This window comes from Triticum dicoccoides, chromosome 5A (assembly GCF_002162155.2).
Source record: "Triticum dicoccoides isolate Atlit2015 ecotype Zavitan chromosome 5A, WEW_v2.0, whole genome shotgun sequence".
NCBI classification, from domain to species: Eukaryota; Viridiplantae; Streptophyta; class Magnoliopsida; order Poales; family Poaceae; genus Triticum; species Triticum dicoccoides.
This window is the reverse complement of record NC_041388.1, coordinates 654236741-654242870: the sequence shown is the minus strand read 5'-3', so window position 1 is coordinate 654242870 and position 6130 is coordinate 654236741.

The following is a 6130-nucleotide window of genomic DNA, read 5'->3' as shown; positions in this document are numbered from 1 at the left end:
TGGCCCGCTGTGCTATCAGCCCGTCACAAGGCAGATCTGGCCCAAGCCCACTACTCGTTGGCAGATATACAGGAATTATCCATTAATTGGGCCTCAAAAATATCCATTAATTGGGCGGTCCTTTGCTCTCGTTGCCTCCAATGGGGTCACGACAAAAATTCTTGCAAGGCTCGCTTAATCTGCATTAATTGCTCAGCCTCGGGTCACAAATCTGTTGACTGCCCGTTACACGGCAAGAATCAACATTTCCTTACCTCAGCTGCAATTCTAGGCAGTCAAGTTGACTGCCTCGGATGCCGTTCGTTGTAGATCTAATGGCATAGGAGGCAAGTTTTTAGGTTTTCAACCAAATCCAGATTTCACTGGATATATTGCCTTGCTTTAGATGCTTCAAATTTTACTTCAAACGGAACCAAGACAAACTGTGTTTGGTATAAGAAGCAAAAGCAAAAAAGGTCAGGCCTTACAAACTTTGGTTTAGCAGTGATAGCCGAGACACAGAAATAACTCTTTATGAGACTATGGTTCTTGATGTGAGTCATCAAATTTAACATATTTTATTATGGTCCAACAACAAAGTATACTATAGAACTGTATATAAACTGCAAAAAAGGTGATGCCTTACAAATCTCCAAAGCAAAAAAGTACAGCCAGAAAAACATGGTTCTCATAGTGTGCAGCCCCCGATGATAGAAATCCCTCTGACAGGATATTGACAGTTGGGGAAAATTAAGCACAGGCTAAAAGAAGCTAAACCGATTGGCATCTCTGTACAAAACCAAACAAATGCTCAAACATAAAACGAGCCATGCATCCTGTCATACACAAACCATTAAACTTTATAGACTGATATCGCCTGAATCAAAAACTAAAGATCGATGTACATGCAACAAGAAAACAGAGAGTACACACGGTGTTGCACAGGGGCTCAAGCATACATATTGGAAAAGAAAGAGCCAATCGCCAAGGCGCAAAACAGGAATTGTGGCAGTTAAAGCAGCGGTGCCAATTGCCATTGTGCAAAACAGGAGCAATATTACTGATAATTGAAATAATACGAACCAAAGGGTCCATCTAAAACAGAATTAACACCTGAAAGCAGAGCACACCCAACATAACAGACCACAGGGGAAAAAAACACCAATGCAACCTATCACTTAGTTTGCTCGCTACAAAATTATCTTGATTAAAAAGATCTATTCATATTTCTCTAACATTCTTCACTTTTAATTTATACAGAGCAGCTTACGAAAGGGTTGCATACTTGCCATGCCAGGAATATACTTCATCATGATATCAAAGGTTTCTTGCATACCAGACAAGTATCTAACAGAAATCAATTCATCGGTCTCTTTTGCTTGAATCTCTATGGTTTCTGCAAGAGTACTAGGAAACCTTCCCAAGGAAATGCTTCAAAAAGTTTAAATCATGCTGGTGAGAATGGAGGTGCCTGGAGGTCAAAGTAGCCATGTGTCCAGAACAGAGCTGTGGTCTGTGGGCTAACAAAACAAAAGTGACGCAGATTCTCAAGTTTCAAGGATTGCTGCTGCATTGTTTGATCAAATGAAAGAATTCTCGGAGCAACATACAAGCGGGTGGCCAACTGGCTGGAGAGACAAAAATATCAGCTCCGTCGTTTAAAACCTGCATATGCAAATTATTTGACATAAATGCACACGCATTTAATGATACATAGCACATAACCATACCCTTAAATGACATAAAATTTCAAAGGGAGACACTTTTGCCTGACATAACAGAAAGCCAATTTTCATTGAAATAATTTCTCATAGAACCACAATTTTAAACTCATGTTTCACACAACCACCCACTCCACTCACTCTCATTGGTACAATTTTCACAAATCTACAGTTCCGAGGGTTGTTTGTTTTCACAAAGTCCCTCCACTAAGTCAACATGGCACCCATCGGGTTCAGGTGCCTTTGTAAAGCTAAAAGGGTGGAGTATTAAAAAAGTATCCAGGGCCGTGCATAGGGCGAGTCTATTTTGTGAAGAACCAACCATACAGTGTTGTATATTAAGAAAGGCCGTCCGATAGACACGTTCTTCAAATTAATCCATCGTTCCAGAATGATGGAGGAAAGGTAGCTGAACTCCGCCAAGAGCCTTAAGAAGGAGGATGCTTCTGGGTCTCCAACTCGAGGCATCCTATACCTAGCATTAGAGCGTCTGATGAAATATTTAGGAACTACAGTACATATTAACAGGATGTTAAGTTCAGGAAAAGAAAAACTGAATTGATTAAAGATGAAAAGCATAAATCAACCTAAAATCGTAAATGTCATAGTACTAGAGAAACCTTGATAGTAATCGGAAACTAGAGAAATCTCAAATACTAATAAGATAACTGAAATAATTACTGAAATCAGATGTGAAAAACCGTACCCAGAGTATTCTAGAAAGAAAAAAACTGATACCCAGACAACTTAGGGTTTCTTGAAGTTCTCACCTAATTCTGGTGGAGGGGTGTGGAGCGGGGTGGTGTAGCAGTACTGGAGAAGTCGTCGGCAGGATCAGGAACCCTAGCACAGCCGGTCGTTTGCAAGAGGAGCAAAGGAGGAAGGAAGGTCTCTCGTGCCTTTTTTATCTTTTTTGAGGGAAGGAAGGTCTCTCGTGTCCCGGTGTCTCAAACAGGCAGGCAAGTTATTTTTTTGAGGACAAAGCTAAGCTTTATTGATCATAATCCACATGGAGTGGGATAGAGTTCGGATTATGAGGGTTAGCCAACCACATATGACATCCCGCACTGAGAGGAAGTGCATGCTTAGCTAAACTATGAACTTCACCGTTGAAGAACGGCTTTCAAAAACAAAATTACAAATAGAACTCAAAGAACGCATCTTGATTTCTGTTATCACCGACCCATATGATCCCTGATTGCCATTCTTGATGTCATCGACAACCTGCTTGTAGTCCGTAGCGATGATTAAGTTCCCCACAAGAAGATCATTTGCCAAAGCAAGTCCTTCTCTACATGCTATTGCTTCCAAGGTAGCTGGGTCTGTAACTCCGGCTATGACCAGGGCCGAGAGCAACCAGGTTCCTGCATAAACGGCCCAAGCGGCATCGGCTACTCACCGGCCCAAAGTACTATGGACCCCACGTTTCAGGCGTTACCATTACGAATCATTTTCAGACTAAAAAAAGATTACAAATCATTTTTTGTTTTCAAGAAAATTTATGAAAAGGAATAAGTTTTTTTGCGAGAAAACTTTTGATTTATTCATTTTCAATCATGGTAGTACAACGAATCAACTTCCCCCATAATAAGACATCGTATCAATCAAGCTGACTGATCAATCGTGTATAGTTTACTAGCACTAGATGTTAAGGCGCGCTTCGCAACACGAAGCAGTTGTGGGATTAACTTTATTTATTTATTTTAGTTTGCGAGGAATTAACTTTTTTTCTAACTGGTCATTATGGTCAGTTTGTTCTTTCTTGTTTTATTTGCATTGGCTTAGGTTAAATTATTTTCTGACAATGTTTTTTTCTATTTTATATTGTGTTGGACTACATTGGACATGATATTCCTTCTAAGAAAAGAGTGGAGTTGTTAGATGTGTGGTTGTGGTGTTCTTAAACATTTTGGTTTTAGTGTCAGCCGGTGGTGGTTGTATGAGCCCCCTGAAAGCTCTTATCAAACGTTGACACCATAAAATTACTATTATGACACTCACATGGGCCAGCCCATGAACCTCACGCTCGGCCAGCTCGGCATGCTCCACTCCCCCGCTTAGTTTTTCTTTTCTCGCTCCACTGCTTGGTTAGAAAAGGTTGGCTATCATACTTTTTATTTGAATAAGTTCATTAAATCAAATAAATACACATAATTAAAAATAATAAGTTTAAAAGATTGCAAATTAAAAAACACGATTGCTTTTAAAATCATGAATTTGAACGATATTCACAAATTCAGAACAATATTAGCAAATTTTAAAATGTTCACAGACCTTAATAATGTTCATCAACTTTAGAATCATAAATATTCATGAATTAAAATGTGAAAAAGTGAAATAAAAAATTAGGAAAAGATAAGAAAGGCCGTCCGATAGACACGTTCTTCAAATTAATCCATCGTTCCAGAATGATGGAGGAAAGGTAGCTGAACTCCGCCAAGAGCCTTAAGAAGGAGGATGCTTCTGGGTCTCCAACTCGAGGCATCCTATACCTAGCATTAGAGCGTCTGATGAAATATTTAGGAACTACAGTACATATTAACAGGATGTTAAGTTCAGGAAAAGAAAAACTGAATTGATTAAAGATGAAAAGCATAAATCAACCTAAAATCGTAAATGTCATAGTACTAGAGAAACCTTGATAGTAATCGGAAACTAGAGAAATCTCAAATACTAATAAGATAACTGAAATAATTACTGAAATCAGATGTGAAAAACCGTACCCAGAGTATTCTAGAAAGAAAAAAACCGATACCCAGACAACTTAGGGTTTCTTGAAGTTCTCACCTAATTCTGGTGGAGGGGTGTGGAGCGGGGTGGTGTAGCAGTACTGGAGAAGTCGTCGGCAGGATCAGGAACCCTAGCACAGCCGGTCGTTTGCAAGAGGAGCAAAGGAGGAAGGAAGGTCTCTCGTGCCTTTTTTTATCTTTTTTGAGGGAAGGAAGGTCTCTCGTGTCCCGGTGTCTCAAACAGGCAGGCAAGTTATTTTTTTGAGGACAAAGCTAAGCTTTATTGATCATAATCCACATGGAGTGGGATAGAGTTCGGATTATGAGGGTTAGCCAACCACATATGACATCCCGCACTGAGAGGAAGTGCATGCTTAGCTAAACTATGAACTTCACCGTTGAAGAACGACTTTCAAAAACAAAATTACAAATAGAACTCAAAGAACGCATCTTGATTTCTGTTATCACCGACCCATATGATCCCTGATTGCCATTCTTGATGTCATCGACAACCTGCTTGTAGTCCGTAGCGATGATTAAGTTCCCCACAAGAAGATCATTTGCCAAAGCAAGTCCTTCTCTACATGCTATTGCTTCCAAGGTAGCTGGGTCTGTAACTCCGGCTATGACCAGGGCCGAGAGCAACCAGGTTCCTGCATAAACGGCCCAAGCGGCATCGGCTACTCACCGGCCCAAAGTACTATGGACCCCACGTTTCAGGCGTTACCATTACGAATCATTTTCAGACTAAAAAAAGATTACAAATCATTTTTTGTTTTCAAGAAAATTTATGAAAAGGAATAAGTTTTTTTGCGAGAAAACTTTTGATTTATTCATTTTCAATCATGGTAGTACAACGAATCAACTTCCCCCATAATAAGACATCGTATCAATCAAGCTGACTGATCAATCGTGTATAGTTTACTAGCACTAGATGTTAAGGCGCGCTTCGCAACACGAAGCAGTTGTGGGATTAACTTTATTTATTTATTTTAGTTTGCGAGGAATTAACTTTTTTTCTAACTGGTCATTATGGTCAGTTTGTTCTTTCTTGTTTTATTTGCATTGGCTTAGGTTAAATTATTTTCTGACAATGTTTTTTTCTATTTTATATTGTGTTGGACTACATTGGACATGATATTCCTTCTAAGAAAAGAGTGGAGTTGTTAGATGTGTGGTTGTGGTGTTCTTAAACATTTTGGTTTTAGTGTCAGCCGGTGGTGGTTGTATGAGCCCCCTGAAAGCTCTTATCAAACGTTGACACCATAAAATTACTATTATGACACTCACATGGGCCAGCCCATGAACCTCACGCTCGGCCAGCTCGGCATGCTCCACTCCCCCGCTTAGTTTTTCTTTTCTCGCTCCACTGCTTGGTTAGAAAAGGTTGGCTATCATACTTTTTATTTGAATAAGTTCATTAAATCAAATAAATACACATAATTAAAAATAATAAGTTTAAAAGATTGCAAATTAAAAAACACGATTGCTTTTAAAATCATGAATTTGAACGATATTCACAAATTCAGAACAATATTAGCAAATTTTAAAATGTTCACAGACCTTAATAATGTTCATCAACTTTAGAATCATAAATATTCATGAATTAAAATGTGAAAAAGTGAAATAAAAAATTAGGAAAAGATAAGAAAGGCCGTCCGATAGACACGTTCTTCAAATTAATCCATCGTTCCAGAATGA